Raw genomic sequence first — 20,134 nt, 5'->3', positions numbered from 1 at the left:
TTTTAAAAGCATTTAGTAACATGGAGCTATTTTGGAATTTTAGGAATTTGGTGAAATTTTATGTAAGCATCTTGCAATTATAATAGAGTTAGTATAAATACCATAATGGAAATGAGCTTTTTTATTACCAACCTGTACGGAATGAATATTCAGAAAAATGTAAATATTGAAATGAATCATTGACAACTAAGTAAAGATTCCAAATTCCAAATGTATGACTGTTTATTTCAAGGATCAATCCATTACTTTACAACATTAGGCAACAATCTCCCATGACACATCACAGACCAGACACGCCCAGTACTGTGACTCACTATAACTGCCTTTGTAAGCAATACAATTTACATTCATACAGTCATATTGAGAGGGAATTTTCAACTTACGATCCAGCACAATTTTTTCTCTTTAATTGTCACATTTTCTGTCACTAGAATACCTACAAGTTTACAAGTTTATTCAATCTCTGTGCACCTCACTCGTGTGAGGTATGTAGAGTACATATGCTTACAAAGTTCATATGACAACAACGTTGACAAAAAGAATTAAAAGGAAATCAGTGAGGGTGTACAGTGTTAAAAGATTACCAGGGCATTCTAGACATGGTAGAATGTGGTGCATAGGTTGTGGGGAGACAGGTAAGTGGGGAACGAAGTAAATAAAATATATATAAAAAAACAATGTAAAAAAAATGTATACATGGAAAATGGTGGCGCCAGGCCCCAGAGGTATAGGAAGAAAAAGAAATGTGGACAGAAATGCAAACCTAGGTGGCCTTTAATGACTAATGCAGCCCCATGGGAGGAGTTGTACAGTACCATGCATCTAAACGGTTACCCACAACTGTGAGCAAAATTTGATAATTGACTTCTTTAGCATTGTGTGTGAGTTGACCTGCCCTTGACCCTTGCAGTGTTTAAGAAACTTAACTATATATCCATGCATGTCATCTTGTTACCATGGCAGTGTAACCTAAAAAGACAGCTGTTAGCCTGCTAATGGCCAGAACTACTGTATTGCACATGTATGTATGAAATCATCAGCCATGTTCACACATGGTGGATTTAACAATGACTGACAGGGTGATTTACTTCATATAGTAGGCCTACTTATGTATGTGTGAATGTGAGACAACTGTAAAGTACAGTTACCGTGGCAATGTAACCTAAGAAGACAGCTAGCTGATGGCCAGAGCTACTGTATGATCAATTGCACATGTATGTATGAAATCCTCAATCATTTTCACACATGGTGGATTTAACACTGACTGACAGGGTGATTAACTTCATAGTAGGCCTACTACTGAATGTGTGAATGTGAGAAAACTGTTAAGTACAGTTACTATGGCAATGTAACCTAAGAAGACAGCTAGCTAATGGCCAGAGCTACTGTACTGTATTGCACATGTATGTATGAAATCCTCAGCCATTATTGATTTAACACTGACAGGCGCGTAGCCAGGAATTTGCCAAGGGAGGGGCGAAACTGTAGATTCGGCATTGCAAACTATCTAAGCGTAGCGCCAAGAAAATTTTGGCTGAAAATGCCTCCCAGATCGCTGGAAATGGCACTTCCCAGGCCTTGTAAGTTGCATCTTAGCATTTTCTCTTTTGAAAATACTATAGCAATATAATAAAAACATTAAAAATAAAATAAAAATTATGCTCAAGGGGGGGGGGGCGGCTGCCCCCTTCGCCCCCCCTTGGCTACGCGCCTGAACACTGACTGACAGGGTGATTTACTTCATAGTAGGCCTACAACTGTATGTGAACATGAGACTGCACAGTACTTTGAATTAAACTCCACAATATCATCTCCCTTTCGAGAGGGGCGATCCAGGCTGAAATGTGTACACCCACAGGATCGCACGGGATCACACAACCTGTGATCTCCAGTTCCTTACCCTGGATCCCCACTTACCCCATAAACACTGGACAGGCGGGTGTCTAAAGTTGGGAGCAAAGTGGCACAATAACTAACGTAGCTGAGATTTATAAATGATCGTTTGTGACCTCTCTTTGCACTTGTGTCATCCTCGCTTTGTTCGATATCGATCCACCGTCCATTCACAAACGTGGACACAACCTTATTCAATCCCAAAGAGAAAGCAAGATCCAGGACTGATCCCGCTTGTATTCTCAAATGTGAACAACTCTCTGGTTAAATTATGCGTCATGTGAGATCAGATAGAGTTGCTGTTCCATTTATAGCAATTCCTGGTGAGATCGTCCCGCTACAATATGTTCAGGACCAGCTACATGGGATCCTAAATGTACATGTGTACTGTAGATAGCTAGAGCACCAATAATCTCGGCCAGTCTTTAAAGGACGATGCTATTGTCCGCTTCTTCTCTGCCCCACACTGATGTTTACAAGCATGCTACTGTACAGTATACGCTTCACTAGAAACCATTACTCTTCTTGAGATTGAGATATATCACGATGGCTTTCCTTCCTAGTATTTTTTTTTTCTCTTTTGCTTCTGTTCCTGATGTCATTCGTCCCACTAGGGTAAATGATAAAACTTACTGGTTTATGTATTTAGGAGTGACCCACTTACCTGTCTCCCCACAACCCATGCACCACATTCTACCGTGTCTAGAATGCCCTGGTAATCTTTTAACACTGTGCACCCTCACTGACCCTAGTGACCTGTGGGGAGACAGGTAAGTGGGGAACGAAGTAAATTTACACAACATATACCATTCCTGCATACATTTTTTCCTTCCGGCTGTGACCAAGGGTGCATGGTACACAATACCAGTATATATTACTGTACTCAGACTAAACTCCTCCAGTGAAGTCAACTGAACATAAAACAGTGTGTAAAACATATTGACTGCATGGATGGATGAGGATCTCTCCCTTACCATGGAGTCTCTTCTAACTCCATGCCCATACCAACCAGTAAAACTCAGGGACACACTCTAAAATAAATCACTTGAAACAAAAGGTTGTCAACGGCAACTATATAAAGCCATTCAGTAGCGACAAACAATATCTCCTACAATTAACATGAGTTGCAGGAATAAACGACTGGTTTTGTGTCAACAACATTGATTGTCTGTTAATCTTCAAATGTGATTAATAGGGCTTCCGAGAGACTACGGCACCATTTAATGAGTGTTTAAATGTGGAGCCAGAGTAATTCCACAAAAAACATCCTTGGTCTATAGACAGACACTCAAGAATATTTACAAACTGGGGAAAAGTTCACAAACACTCATAAGAGTGTTTAAATTGCACTGATTTTGCCAATCTTAATCATGTCATATCAACAACATTAACCGCCCGCTTCCTCTTTACTCTCCATGGACCTTTTCCAACCCCCCTCCCATCTCCTCTCTCCTCCTTAATCTTACCCAAACCCTCTCAGCGGTGCACATCATTACACAAAGAATCGGCAACTTCCTGTCTGTTCGAACTTTGCAAGATCATGTACTTAATAAATTACGTTCTATTAATTACAACAATTTTCATAACCTACAAATGTAACCATTGAAGCTATTGCCTCGAGATTATAACCTGGCAAGTCTAGTTTTAAAACCAAAATTTGATGAAGTCTAATATTAAGTCAGTCCATATGGCAATCAATACCCAATCGCCCCCCCCCCAATCCTATCATCTTAATTGTTGCCAAATTAATTTTCCAATAACTGTCTTATTTTCCCAGGAAAATCTCTATTGAGCAATCGTGAGACTCTTCATTGTTTTGATATCTCGATGGCTTCCATCTGGCGCTATTAAGTTTTTCTCTCTTAATTACAGAGCTCTGTAAATTGTTTCGTCAAACTTACCGTATTAAATGACCATGAACTATCCCTAGATAAATACACAACAGACAGGCTGACTAGTTATTATCAAAGTTGTTTTTAAATAACATCCCTTGAAGCACATATTAAAGTACTGTGAAAGTCAGAAATAAGTTCTACTGTATACAGAGTATGCTAGTTTATTGAAATTGTACGATTTAAATGATATTAAAGCAAAGATTGACCTTCAATGGCTTAATGGCTCCATCCTGTGACATTTATGTGTAATTGTATGACACAATGACTCACAAAATTTCACACAATTCTGCTCGGACTGCATCAAGGAAAATTTGTCCATGTACATTTGAAAATGATACATATCAGTAAACGTATGTTTATGTTTGTCTGTATGTAAAACATATATAATATACACACTAAATCAGAAGGAAAAATTCCGATCGAAAAAAACGCATGTAGGCACTTTGAATGGTAGAATGAGAAGGAGGGGCAATGACCGGGGAGCCAGTCATAGAGGGCGGCGCACAGTGTTAAAAGGTTACCAGGACATTGTGAGGCTGTGAGGAGACAGGTAAGCGAGGAGCGAAGTAAATACATTTATGTTCCTCTGTCTGTAAAACATATAACCTACAGTATTATCAGTGCAAAAAATTAATTGACAATAAAGAATGGTAGAGCAGTTAAAAATTTACATTTCGTACTCGTTCCAAAATGACCAGAGGGGACTGGTCGGTTAGGTCAGAGGTTATCAAGTCACGCTAGAGCGAGGGCCCAGCTCTTGTGAGGAGACAGGTAGGCAAGGCGCGACGTAAATATCAGTAAAGACAGTAAAATTTATAGTATTATTGGGAGATTTCAGTGCACATAGCAATCAAAATTTTATAAAACTTAACTTAAAAGACAGAAAAATACTTGAACTGCTACACAACATAGCAAACATAATAATCTCTCACATACCTCAATTTAGTTCACTGAACATAGCTATCCAAATTTTACGTAAACTTTACTTAAAAGGCAGAAAATACTTGAACTAACTGCGAAACAACAGAGTGAACATAATAATAACCTTTCACTACCTCATTTAGTTCCCTCTGTTTTTACCTCCATGGTTCGCTGAATAACCAACCAGGCCCCCTTACATTAAAATATCAGTTTTGGAGCTGTTGATATGGAATTACTAGCAGTGGATCTTTCTCCCCCTCTGTTATCTAAAAGATTGATCCCAGCTGTCTTGATGTGACAAAAATCACCAGTGTGACATTTCTTGTTTAAGGTCAACCAGAACGATCTGCTTAAAATTTCCGCATGAATTGATATTGACAACTGATATTTCAGAACTTTTAATGGAAAGGTACCAGTTGTTGGGAGAAAAGTTTTATTTTTTTACTTTTTGGTTGGAGAAAGTTTAGAAATGTCTCCCAGGAGGATAGGCGGGACAGAGATAACAGATGTCAGAAAGAAGGTGTTTAATCTACTTTATCCAGGCAGGGTGTTTACATGACCTTAATTTTAAGTAAGGCTTAGAAGAAAATATTGCAATCATGTTTACACTGATGGAAGGGTTGGACTAAAGGCTAATGCCTCATTAGGGCATCAAATTAGATCTAGCAAGGTCACCATGGTAACATTAGTAGTCCCATAATGTTCACCAAGGGGTTCCTTTAACTGAAAACCAGACACAAACTGAACTTAGTGAGGGGAGGTATCTGGGCATTTTCATTTTCCTTCCCAAAGTAAATACTTTACTGTACAATACATGTACATGTTCAGTTGGTATTAACTTCAACACAAAATTTGAACACTAAATTATTGCCCTACTATACTGGGGCAAATAATCAGTTCCGGTTAAAGGTCTGCTGTATAGACCCAAACTATGTATAGCTTCGCTATAATGGAAAAGTTTCTTGAGATTACGTAATCGACCTGCCTTGGTCATAAAATGACCTCTCTGTACCAATTAGTCTGCAATGCCTGCAACATATTTTTTCTTGTAGGAGGATCTTTGTGTGAACGCTGTATGATTAACTACACTGTAGATATGAACATATTTCCACACAGTGTTTACACAAAGAGCCTAATGGTGTTAAGAAGCTATGTAGGCTAATTTTAGAGCCTGAGGTCGATTACTAGCTATAGGATGCTATAATTGGAGCTAATAAAGCAGATCTTTAAGCTGGCATGGACCACCTGATCAAAGTATTCTGTCTTAGAAACTTGTTTGTATTCTTCCTTCTTTGTTTGGGGGGGGGAGAGGGGGGTTGAGATGCAGGTAAGGGTTGGGGATGAAGTGACTTTGAAATATGAACAACATGGCAAGAAACTCTTACTCACAATTGAAGATGCATCTTCCAGTCTCTGGTAGAAACTTTTTCGGATCTAAATTTCAAACTAATTTAGAGATATCTAAATCTAAATTAAAGCTGAAAACTAGTTGCACATAATGAATGTCAGCAGATGTTACTGTAGCTTTGAAGCCAACTTACGATTACTGTTTATAACCATTGTTAACTTTAACTAAAGAGTCCATATGACTTTGAACTGACCCAAACAAGTTTACCCTAACCTTACCAGTAGATACTACAGGACACAACCTCCATGAATTACACTGGGCTGCAAACATGTGCTATATCTCTATAGTACTGTCAGCAATATACCTAGTAACCTATAACAGTAATATAACTTAGGAATAGTTAATGACTCCCTTTATTATGAATATGCATAGTCCTAACTTCCTAAGAAAACTTTCACCATGTGCAGTCATTGGTTTACTCTACAATTTATGCTAATTTATTCGCATCGGAAAGTCTCTTCTATCCTGGAAATGACATCCATACGGTTGGAAAGACAACTGAAGATTACATGCTCGGTGCACTGGAAGCTGCATCGACCTTGCTGAAGAAAAATATCACAATTTTTATTTTCACTTCAGGCAGAATTACAGTAGGAAGGAAAAAGCAGTACATTATCTTATAAATACATCCAATGTGTATAAATCATGCCCTTGAGCAGTTGTTTGGCAAATACAGTTTAATTAATGCACCCACATGGTCATTTAGAGTTTTTCAGACTTCCTTATAAGTACCTAAGAAACGTCAAGGACCATGCCTTCTTTTATGGTCCTCGACTAAATATTTCTCTTCTTAAATATGATCTTAACTTTTTTAATAATTTCCAGATCCCTTCACATCCAAACCTAGTTAATTTCTTTATTAAGTAAGTTTTTCAATTACAAAGTTGACAGAAAGCAAAACATATTGTCTAGACGGAAAAACATCACCGTAGGTCTATAGGAAACTATTATATCAACATCACGTTCTCAACTTTTATCACAGAGAAAATTGGATCAGTATTAAGACCAAAGGTGAGAATTTCCAGAGCAAAACGTCTCCAAATGTTATTTATTTTTTTTATGATCATGATGCTTTTAATTGTCTTTGTGTCCTCGTTATACAAAAAATTCTCAGAAGTGTAAACAGATTTAAAAGCAGAAGTGAAATACAGAACTTTAAAAGTTGCTTGAAAATTCCAGGTACTTGGGAGGAAACATAAAATCAAAAACTGTGGCAAAAGTCACAAGACTGTCTGACATTTTGGATATTAATAACAAGAGTTATGTTCTCATGCTGGTGTCTCGATAACCCAATAACCTCATATATCGCTGAAGACAACACAATTATGGACTAAAAACTACCTTTGTGCACCATAACATCTGACACATGATACCGTAGTATACATTCACCTCGGTCAAATGAGCTTGTGGGAGCAAAAAAGTCTAAGTATACTGTACCTTGAGATAGAAAAGAGCCTCCATGAAATGAGGGTACTGTATCAGAGAGGTTACTTGTGGAACATTTGTACAGTTTGAGCTCCGAGGTGAAAGAAGGAGGGGGGGGGCGAGTGGGGGGTGCGGAATAGGAGAGTTGGGTAGAGGCATGGGGGTGCTGGGTAGGGCGGTGGATGGTTTGGGGAGGAAGTGAAAGAGGAAAGTCCTGAAAAGTTTATACACTCTATACATTAGGTATATAGATAAGAGAGCAGATATGTAGAGTTGCATGGAGATGGTAAGAGACAAGCGAACGTCGTAAGTTTTACATCGTACTGGTAGCTTAAGGTTTTACCCACACGTCCCCCTTGCAATGATTTCAAAATAAAATAAAACTGTTAGCAAACTGCTTATCCACTAGAGAGCCTGTGTAGGAGAATGTGTAAAAGTAAGTTGGCCTAACGTTTCGATCCTAGCAGGATCTTCTTCAAAGGCTAAATGACAAGTTGCAATGATTTCAACGAAGACAGACGGGAACACTGCACACTATAAGAAATCCATTAACGAGTCGCAAGACCATACTACAGTAACATTAAATCTTCATAGAGATGCTTGGATGAGCAAATCCACCTCCACAACATAAAGCTAAGAAAAGCCTTTGTTTTCCAGGAGATACAGACGTCCGCTCTTATTTATCCTATATTCCAAAAATGCTAATCAAAATCAGCAAATTGCTATATAATCCCCAAACCTTACTGGTTTGGTGATTTACGAGTGACGATACTTACCTGTAAGCTGTCTCCTATCAACATCTGCACTTTTGAGTGAATATGCAAACGGCAGATTATAAAGCTAGGTTTTTGTACATGTAAGAACCTTGCATAATAAGTACTGTATACGCTGAATTTCATGCGAGAGAGTCCAGCGCCTTCAAAACTGCTTCACAAAATTTACACAAAAAATTATATTCTCTGAATTAAGTTACAGAATGACATCAATAGATGTTTTCAAATTATGCAGACCTTTTTCTTTACCTTTCACACTGTATTTGTGAGGAGAATGTGAACATAATTCTTAAACGAAAATTAAACAAATGTGTATAGGTTATCATACTGTACTACTGTGAAAGCCTTCAATATTTTCAAAATCAACACTGCTAGATTTATCTCTCCTACATTCACAGATATCGAACCATAGAGTAAAACAAAGAAATATAAATATATATAATGTGAATACTTGAAGCACAATCGGCCCTCCATGTTGTAGTATTTAGACTCCGGTTTGTAAACTACTGTATAGCTTGCTGCCAAATATTCTTTTCATTACGAACAGACTTCACACAGACCTGGCTGTTCCATATAGCGGTAAATATGTGCTGTTCATTAATTTTGCTCCATTTGACAACCAGCACCTTGCATATATTCTAGTGTCACCCAGTTGGCCAATCGCAGTTATTGGTCTGATTTATTGTCTTTGTTTAATTCACTTTGCTGGTATAAATGAGGGGTGTGCACAGTGTCTAACTTTATATAAGTTCCAGTGGATGAATAATACCTAATATGTTCACTTAAACATCATAAAAAAAATTGTTTATTTGCATTATATCCAACAGCTGTGAGTCATGGAATGAGTAATATTATCAATCACAAATTATTATTAAAGAATGAATTTATACAAAGTTTAATGTACTGTAGGATTTGATTTGAAGTAAAACTTGATTTACATTGTTTATATCACTGAAAGTTGCTGTACATGTAAGTGCCACGGACACCTAGCCAATTAGACTCATATACGTACATTTGTTGTTGGTGATAATCTCATCTCAATATCTGTTGAAATTTTTTTCGAAATGGTCTTTTGGTTTCCAAGATACGTACCCCCACATTTGAAGTTTTGATAAACCTGGGAAACTCATTAACTGTTTGCAAACTATGACATGGAGTGTTGCACTCATCAAAATTTATTTGCCCTTAACAAGTTTACCCCTAATTACAAGCCCACATGTGATAATTGGAATAAGGTTATGTTCTTTTTTTTGAAGAAGACAACAAAATATTTAAAAAAACTTGCCTTAAAAGTAGGCCACAAACCTGTATTCAGTTCAGTGTCCTTGAAACAAAGGTTGTGAAAACAGAGGTATAAAATGACAGAAAATTAGACAGTCCCCCCCACAGAGGCTGGACGTCATCAATTTGCATAATTAGTGAATGTTTATTCATAAATAAGTCTAGACTTAAGAAAAGACTTGTAAAATGGTCAATCTTTGATGGATCTTGATGGGAGTTCCAGCTATTTTCATGATTTCTAAAATTGCCTATTGGAGTGATTAGGACAATGTTTTTTATAGGTGTCTATAGACCTTTAACTACCCACACGCTACAAGTACAAGGCTCTAAGCAGGAGTATATTATCTAGCATTACTTCCAAATTTATACAAAATTTATGAGGGGAGTACAGAACTACTGTGCGAGTACAGTATAGTTCTGACAGAAAATGCATATTCATGAGCAAAGAATCCATTTCTTCCGCATATATATATATCTACATCTTTCACAAAAGAGAACATTGTAAACATTCTATGGATAATTTGCTCGGGGCGATCTGGATAATTGGGTGGCGTTTATTTCGTTAAGGTCTATTAAAAGTTTTGAGAGGCTTCAATGCAGAGCACTACAGCAGACAAACAGTACTGTAATATATATACAACAATGCGTGCTAGCACTTGTTCCAGTATCTATACAGTTTGTGCATAGAATCTTTTATAACAATACAAAACTAGCCTTGAGTTATCAGCTTGCTATAATATACAGTATGGTCGATTCTTACAAAATCCTTCAAAAAGATAATGAGATCTGCTCAAAAAGAATTCACTCACCAAACAATACTTTATATTTCAATAGGTTGCCAGTAAACAGGATAATTATAGGAGTCCTGACATGAAGTCCTGATTCTAGGCTGCTTTTGAAGTTCTGATCACAAAAGAGGAAACGGTACTTTGGGCTTTACACCCTTCACAATAATCGCCAGATGACCATGTTCATTGTACTAGCTCTAAATTCCTACAAACTTCACAACCTCAACTCACCACCAAAGGTTTACTGTGAAACCACCAAAGTGTACAGTATTGTGAATGGACAGATAAACTGAACTTTCCAAATATGCACCGTGGCGTGTACAGTGCTCAACTTACTCAGTGGACTTATACTGTAAATTGGGAATGGGTGGAATCAGACCCCTAAAATATCAGGTTTACCCCTCTTGCTAAAAACTGCAATCCGTCCGTGTATAACAAAAATAGCTATTTGTCCAGTTGGCTAAAATTAAGTTCTCGCTGGGCACTTTTCTAAGATTGAAATACAATATCAGTTTTTACAACACATACCAGTTGGCTTGGGATCCAGGTGGATGGGACGAAAAATTTCCCAAATTTACCAACTAGCTAACAATTTGCAAGTGTTTTCAAATATAAATGTATTTTAACTGGCTATAGTCATAGACGTAATAGCCCAATTTGTTTTGGGGGGGGGGGGGGGCTGAACGACTTGCCCGAAAAATATAACCAAAATTTTTCGTGCCCTCGGCTCGCGTTCAACATCTTAAAGTACAGTACATGTCATAGGTCTATAGGCATGCATCGGCTTATTACATCGCATGGCATCGTGTACCGTACGGTCCGTGAAAGTTGCGCAGTATACTGTGGGATGCTAAAGTAAACAAAGAAATGTCTTATGTAGATTGAGAAATAGCATGGATGGCCAATTACTGTATGTCAAAACTCTCTTTTACATTAGTAATGGCAAATTATTCGGGCAAGCTTACAAGTTCAATTTAATTACTGTACCAAGGAGATTTTTTTAAACTATTCATTTCCTTTAGCTACATCATTGCAATTTATTTTGCTTTCAGTAGGTGCCCGAAAAATTATCAGCATATTGCCCAAATTTTCATAAAAATATTTGGTTGGGGGGCTGCAGCCCCCCCCCCCACCCACCTCCTACACCTATGGCCATAGTCAAGTTCTCACCAGGCATTTTGTTACATTACAAAATTGAAACATTCCATCTTACCTGCGTAAATCCCTGAACATTTGTTTAAATTGTTTCACTGTGTAGAATTTCTGTCATTGAAGCAAAAGAATACACGTCAAGTCAGTCCCTGAACAATAATACCACCATTGCATATATTTAGCTTTGACAAATATTCAGATTGTTGACAAACCTTTATCAAACCTGAATAAGTGTGCTTTTGAACTTATTGCATGACTGATTTAAGTACTTGTTTTGTTCACTTGTAAAAACACCATTATATATAAATATTTCAAATATGTTAGACTGTATGAAAACAGTTTGAACCATGAACTCCTTTCCAAAGCACTCCATTGCCTTTAGAAGAATAATCGCTGTGCAAGCCAGTTTACTCGAGACCAAATGAAGCTTCCCTTGATCATGTATAATCATGCAAAGGTTAATATAAAGAAGTGCAATGGATATATATTTTTTAAGGTACAAAATGCTGAAAACTAGGGCACTTTGATAGAGATCATCTATAGCCAAGTGCTTTGAATGCAAAATCACAGTCATGCTAGTACACAGTATGTTTGGTCGTGTTGAACTTAAGAATGAGAAGGGAAGTCCATGTCATAGAGGGCGCACCTCACTAACCATAATGCAAAATGCATTGTAGTTTCGATGATGTAACATGAGCAGTTTTCTTCATGAATCTGACGTAATGTATAGTGAGGGTGTACAAATGTAAGGGTTTGACGATTTGACCCCTGGTGACCCAAATAACCTTTAACTTCCAAAAAAACAATAGGCTTCTTAAACTCAATGTGGTACATCTACAAACTAAATTAGAGGTTGGCCCAAGCTTCCAGTATTGAGATATCATGATTACAAGGTTTTCACAATTTGATCCCTGGTGAACCAAATGACCTCTGACCTCCACCAAAAACAAAAGGCTTCTTGTACTTAATGTGATACTTCTACACACCAAATATGAAATTGTTCTGAACTACCCTTCTTGAGATATCATGTTTACCAGATTGGCATCACAAACACACTCGAACACACACACAGGCCATCATGAATGCAAAGGTTACGATTATCATCGAAACCAAAAAGGTTACCAGTTCACTCTACGTAGGCATGGTAGATCGAGAGTGCTGATGTTCTAAGGAGACAGGTTAGCGTCCACAAAAGTACATGTGCAGTGGGTTATGTTCACCCTTTGGAACTCTTGTGAGATATGATTCATTTCTCTGTATGAATGTTTCATCATGAAACATGAGGAACTGTATACTATTATTTTTTAGTATTTCTTCTGTTCCAAAATGACGCTGTCAGCTGACAATATTTATTAGTCTTGTACAGTATTAAACGGTATACACATAATGAATGGTTTCCATCTTTCAACGAATGAAATATTTGCACTATTGCACGAATGGAAACCATTCATTATTTGTTTTATACAACACCTTCAAATTTGGATAAAATTGGATGTGAAATGCACTCATGCAATAGATTGTTTTGTACAGACAGGTTTCTCTGCTCTCTTACCATTGAAAAAAGTGCTATCAAAAAAGCATAACCCATGGTTCTATTTCAAAGAGTGGAATAGAGTGGATTTTGCATGCAATCAACGAGCAATTGACCAATCAAATGGCCGGAATATAATTAGGTGTTGTATAATAATTAATAACACATACTTGCAGAGAACATTCAAAATTAGCTCTTTAATTTAATTAGTCAAACCTACTAGAAAATTTGTGTTTAATATCCTACTGCAGGCTTTATACGCTTATACAGTAGACTTGTTGATGAATCTCATCTGGTCTGAAAGAAGGAATCATGTTCTTAAATATCAGTCCAAACAACGTACATTTTGTTATTGCATGATTAAAAGATTTTGAGTCGAAAACACAACGAGCCAATTTGAATCTATCTGGAGTAATTCACATGTACTACGTACTGTAGCTGTAGTAAACAAGCTATGCCCTTAGTATTTAAACACAATGTCAATAGTGCTCAGAATATTTCCCTTCCACAATTGAAGTGATAAGTGATTATTTCAGTGAAAGAAATTTTTAAAGTAATTACATGCAGTACGTAGCACTTAAAATTCAACTACCTGCAGAGACCTTTGTTTCGGGTGCTTTTTGTAGCTTTGCGTGAATTTTGACACATTTGGAAAATACGCGCTTTGGGCTATTATGCTGTATATTTATCGATCGCAGAGGTGTTGAATGCAATGTACCAGATACTGGCAGATACCATAGGTCAGTTTGAATGCAACGATTGGACAACTCCTGCAACAGGTTTCAAGGTCCCATCACAATAAATATTATGAAAACGCAGTTTGGAAGCAGTTTTAGAGATAACAATGTTTACATCAGCACGTTTTGTTGTGACAAAATTTGTGCAAAAAGATGTACAGGTATGTAGTACTAGTACTGTACATATTTCTTGATTTCCTCTGTTAGTACAATTTGCAAAGTCTTTTAATTTAATGCAGCTCTTTGTATTTTGCTGCTAGGTTCTTGCAAATATCATCAAACCTACTTATCACCAAAATTAAAATAATATTGCCAGTTTCTGTTGTATACTATTAGAACTGGATTTTTCCATGCCAGGGAATAATTGGTCCTATATCAAATCAAACAAATGCCAAGGAAAAGGGGCCAATTGCTCTAAAATTGCAAAGATGTGAAGCAGTTTTTTTTATTCATAAGTTAGCCAGTTTAGTAACCACGGTTACAGAACTTTATATTTAGGCAAAGGTTTAAGGTGGCATACTCCTATTAGAGTCTATATCCATCCGCTCAATTGCTTTCCTTCAGGAAAAGTGCCAAAAAGCAGCAGGAGAACATCTTTTTGACCTGCATGTCAATCATGATCTAGTTTTTTGTGGCTTGCATGTTGAATACAGTAGCATGAATGGAAGTACATGTGGTGAGAAAATTGTGTCAATTGAGGCAATTTTAGACCCCTTTAGGCCTCCCAGGAGAAGCGTAGGAAAATTGTTTACTACTGAGTGAATAGGTTTGTGTACAAGTGACAAAAACTTCTGGCTCAGATAGCCAAAAAACTGTGCAGTCACGGTACGAAAAATTGATGGTGCCATGAACGACCAACTTATCAGCTATCCGGTGATGGGGAGCGTTTAGCTAGTGAAAACTTCTATCTAGACTTAGAGACCACATTACTTTAGTGTGTAAGTCAATGGGGATTTCAATGGGCGCATGCTACTGTACCTTAGAGTCTTCAAAACTGCTACTGTACATGTACATAAACTTTTAAAAACAAACTTTTTCTTGCACAATAATCATGATTCAGTGTTTCTTATTAGGCTAAGAAACCAAGGAATTGGACCACATTCACAGAATTGTAGAACGATTATAGGAACTTGGATGGGTGTATAAGGGTTCCTACTTTACCTCCCCAGTGCCAATCTCGTCCAATGGGATCCTTCTCCGTCGATGACAACCACTACACCATTATGATGCTTTCGGAGTCACTTTAACTGCCGCAGTACAATTTGCACCCATCTGTACATGTTAATAATGTGAAAGGCCTAAGTCACATCAAACAATTGCAATGCAATTCAATTGAATCACAGTACAAGATTTGAGTAGCATGTACAAGGAAATTATAGCCAAGGGAAAGCTGCCATCATCTGAATAATTAACCAGATTCTATCAAGGATACGATTAACATGTACCTGTACATGAAGTACTTACCAATTCAACAAGCAATTCAGGATAAAGTGAGGCACTGTTCCAACCGATTACGCAGTCCGTTAATAATATTAAATTACTCAATTGATTGTTTGGTGGTTTCATGCTTCGATACCAAATGGGGGAAACTCAATAAGCAAATAAGGTATTGTGGTCATGATTGAAGGAAGTAAATTATGACTAGGTTGATTCCACCTAACACACCAAACAAGATATGGTTCTTTGGATTCTCAGATCGTGTCGAGTTTGGTATTTTAATTATATGTACCCACCGTAATAAAATGAGCTACGTAGATCGGTGATTCAGGGTATATAAACTCCATGGTACTGCAATATTAGGGTTGCCTCGGTTATTGGTCGTTCGACAGACAGTCGTACAGTACATGGATTTAAAGTAGACGACTGGTACACTGCGTTTGTCCAAACAGAAGAAAAACGGACTGTATTTTACAAAGTCCAAGGTTGTCCAAACAGAAATCCAAGATGATATTTTACCAAAGTCCCAAGGTTGTCCAAACAGAAAAACAAGATGGTACTTTTTTTTACTAAGTCCAAGAAGATGTAAACTGACAGCAACCTAACCGGATGGTTTTTACCAGAAATATACTGAATTTCCCTGAAACAACCACAAGGATAGTTTCAATGTTTCATCGTCCATATAAAGCATTGTAGTAGGCTAATAGCTAGGAGGTGGGGGAGGGGGGGTTGGAATGGGTGCTATAAGTGGAGGGGGAACTTTAATATCATCTCTGAGTAGTGAGTACAATTAAGCAGTACTATCGGAGTGCAAGGTTCTCATCATTGTCTCTTAAAGTTCTTTAGCCTGCCGTTTATTAGCTTGCTTAAATGGGAGTTTTTCCCTTCTTCTCTGTTATTTTTTTATTACTGTACAAGGTTTAAAATTATGTATTGCAGTCTGTTTGTCATAAATACATCAAGGGGGCACAGTGTCAAAAGGTTACCAGTTCATTCTAGGCACGGTAGAACGAGAGTGCATCTAAAGGTTGTAGGAAGACAGGTAAGCCAGGAACGCAGTTAATACATGTAAAACTAGAAAAGGATTGGTTATACTGTAGTTCACTTCCTTATTTAACATTGGTTCTTGTTGAACACACGCACGCATACAGGATATTAAAAGATTTAATTAACAGAAACCAATGTAAACTGTTTACAATATTAAGTTTACTGTTGACACAGTAATTAATACTGAATGTCAACAAACATTTGAAGCACACGATTGATGATGGAACAGGACAGAAAGTTTCAAACTTAACAGAACTCTAATTACATCTGTCAAAAGGCTTTCATTTAGAAATTTGAGTTAGAGAATAAATAAAAGTATATAAAAAATAGTTGGGAGGATACATAAAAGTTATTTTGAAGGAAATGTTTCGTGACGGCGTCACAGACCAAACTCTTGCACAAGGTGTGCATGTTCCTGCTTATACAGTATAAATATCTGTTCACTGAATGTGCAAACTGTTAAGAATATATAACCATGCACTGTAAAGTAACCTAACAATTTGTTGCATCTGATGACGAAAATGCTTGTGAACTGTTAGTTTACCTTTTTAAATCCCACTACTTACAAAGTTTAGTTCCACCAGTGATTTCGAACGAGACTGCTTTCACAATTTCATCACGTTCTCCTTTGAATTTTCCTCGCCACAAAATACTGTCAGTAAGCTGATATGGTTCCTGCAAAAACACAGCAAGGAAAATATATTTACAGACTGTACCTGTACTAGACATCTACTTTACAACACAAATAATCCTTCTGTGGTGCACAATATTTTGGAATCTTGAAAAGCCTAGAAAATACAATAACATCTATAAAGTTGACTGAATTCTACTGTCCTTTAGTATGTCCTTAAAAAACGTAGATAGCTTGTCTATGCTTGAGTGGCTCTCACAGAGTTTAGAGGGAGTGGAATAACAATCCGCTGGATGAACTGTTAACCAAGCCACACTTCTGTGAAATGGATTTTGTTCACATCATCAAATGCTTTAAAGGAATGTTGATCTATCACAGGCAGGCCAGATCTATGTTAAAGTAAGTACTAGATATGGCTGGTAAATTTCCAGCCTCTATAGACCAACAAAATGAGTGAAAATGGCATCCTTCCCATTTCCTTGAGAAGCAAGATAACGATAAGATTAGAAAGAAAAAAACAAGGGGGAAAAAAAGAAGGCCAAAAAACTTGCCGGTAGAAGAGCAGATGCTTCCAAACAGGAAATAATTGTGACAACTTTCCTACAACTTAATTACAGAGTAGCTTTATCCTGGCTTTACATGCCAGGAATTTTGTAGGACTACCAACTGATAACGTGACTTCCTAACGATCTGCAAATTTGATTAGTGATTTCATCAAAACTGCGGTTCATACGGCGTACAATAAAATGGGTTTACAGTCCATCAAGGTGAAGAAACCGACAGCATTTGAGACCAACAGTATTTTGACAAGCACTTCACAGGTGTTGTTTTTTTCTTTAAACAATGAACAATACTTCAAAATTCAAAATTGTTCAAGTAAGAGGCTATTTGGCAGGTGTAAAAATTACAGATCTGTAAAAGTTCATTGCCAATGGTGAGTTTTATAACACCCTGTCCAGTCTTGAAATCTTGCACCTCTTGCTCACAGGCTTGCAGAGACACACACACAAAGGTTCAAGGTTCACACGGTGAGGAGATGTCCGACAATTTAACACCATCTCTGGGAAAAAATTTCTGTTTTTATAGCATGTTCGGAAAACTAGTAATTAATTACTAACATGCGACCATACATTTACACGTTGAGTTGAAAGAGCATGGCTTAAAAGACTAGTAGGTAATAATCTTAACACAAAGTTACATAATTTATCCAAAAAACTCATACTGGTTTAAAGATATTAATACGGAAGACAATATTTAGTTACGGGGGTCTTGTGCTGTATTAATTAAGCCACATAGATCAGAATGCATATAATACAGTAGTGCTGCATGTACAGTACAGTCGACAGTACAGTAAGGCAGATTTAAAGTGAGTCAATTAAAGCAAATATCTACAGCATGCCAAAACTCTGACAGGACAGATAAATAAGGTTAAAATGAAATTGCCAAACAAAATCAGGTTTGTTGGTCTTCAGCCTAAGATAAATTACATTTAGGCCAACTATCTAAGTAAATACATTTTTTCCGATTATTCTTTGAGACCTTTGAAGTTTGAAGCTAAACAGCATATGTTGCTATAATTTGGTTGTGATTTTGTGGAACTCTGAAAAGACATAATATATTCATTTCATAAAGTTTACAATGTTACTTACAAAATTTGAAAAGTTTCTTCAGCCTAAGATAAATTACATTTAGGCCAACTATCTACAGGGGGTAAGTAAATACATTTTTTCCGATTATTCTTTGAGCCCTTTGAAGTTTGAAGCTAAACAGTATATGTTGCTTTAATTTGGTTGTGATTTTGTGGAACTCTGGAAAGACATCATACATGTCATAAAGTTTACAATTTTACTTACCAAATTTCAAAAATTTCTTCAGCCTAAGATAAATTACATTTAGGCCAACTATCTAGGTAAATACATTGAGCTCTTTAAAGTTTGAAGCTAAACAGTTTATGTTGCTTTAATTTAGTTGTGATTTTGTGGAACTCTGGAAAGACATCATACATGTCATAAAGTTTACAATTTTACTTACAAAATTTGAAAAAAATTTGGCATACTTTGAATACTCAATCCTTAATCCATTGTAGAACTTCTGTGTCAAGCTTTTTCTGGGAGTTTATTTTCTATGGTAGTCTTGCAATAAATGGGAGGTGGGTGGGGGAGGGGAGGAGGGTGTCATACAGGCCATCACTGGAGGATTTTCCTTGGCTCTTTAGCCTCTTGGATATATGTTTATATTAAAAGGTTCATGAATCTGTGGAACATCGAACCATAATCATAATAATTTAAGTCTTCAAGTTGCAATTCAAAGAAAACAAAATATTTGACTGTTTCATTCACAATTTCAGATGCAAATTTGAAATTGTCCAGCTACAGTATGCATAGGGGTTTTGTGTTCCCTAAGAATGTAACCCTGTGCCTAATGACATACATGTACAGTATCTCCTTTGCGACCTTTGACCCAAACTACTTCTAAATATTACATGGCAACATACCTATGGCCATATATGGTTGGTATGCAGAGGATAATAGTATAAATAGTTTCATTCAATGAAAACAAAAATTTTGATTGATGATTCAAAAATCTCCTTGTATATATGTTACTGTATGTACATCCAGTTCAGGTTCAGTGTTCATTGAGAATGTAACGAATGTGGTCCTTGTTGGCGTGTAAAGGTTCTTGACAGGGATAACTTGACCCAATAAACTTCTTATATAAATATTGTGGCTATCCATGTGTGTCTATATCGATATGTGTGGCCATATATATGCTTGTCTACAGTGCAGAGGAATAAACTATATATAACTCAAGTAGCATTCAAAGAAAACAAAAACAATTTTGATTGATGGTTCGACGGCACATATAGTATCTGATCTTGCCCTGGGTAGAGTTCAGGTTCAATGTGCAATGAGAATGTACTTAACCATACACAAGGTTTCGTGGCATGTAATTGATAAAGTATCTCTTGACCCAAAACTCAACTTTATATACATACTGTACATGGTCCTATTTGTGTAAAACACATGTATGGCCATGTGGTGGTCTACAAAGCACATCTGGGATGTGTTTACTATAAGATCCACAGTTTAAAGTGCGGCTATTTACACAAGATAAAACCGTACATCGGGAATAATTATCATGTCCGATAAACTTAGCGCACGAGCGGTAACGTAGAATTTAATTGGGGCGATGACAAACAGGGATGTGTGCCAAGA

General features: G+C 36.9%; 1 protein-coding gene across 5 annotated transcripts in view; it reads right to left on the bottom strand.

Moving 5' to 3' along the window:
• The window catches only part of LOC139984645 (solute carrier organic anion transporter family member 4A1-like), a 59,751-nt gene that overhangs the window by 21,787 nt on the left and 17,830 nt on the right, over nt 1–20,134 (bottom strand). For 2 of the 5 annotated variants that reach the window (XM_071998620.1, XM_071998621.1), the window contains exon 2: nt 16,855–16,963. The exons of 1 other annotated variant lie outside the window; for it this stretch is intronic. The gene's annotated coding sequence lies outside the window, so the exon portion shown is untranslated. Of the gene's footprint in view, nt 1–15,268; nt 15,527–16,832; nt 16,964–20,134 lie in introns of those variants that run through there. 2 more of the 5 variants (XM_071998622.1, XM_071998624.1) reach the window with 2 other exon arrangements.

Source organism: Apostichopus japonicus, chromosome 17 (genome assembly GCF_037975245.1).
Source record: "Apostichopus japonicus isolate 1M-3 chromosome 17, ASM3797524v1, whole genome shotgun sequence".
Lineage (NCBI taxonomy): Eukaryota > Metazoa > Echinodermata > Holothuroidea > Aspidochirotida > Stichopodidae > Apostichopus > Apostichopus japonicus.
This window is presented reverse-complemented; position numbering and strand designations above follow the sequence as displayed.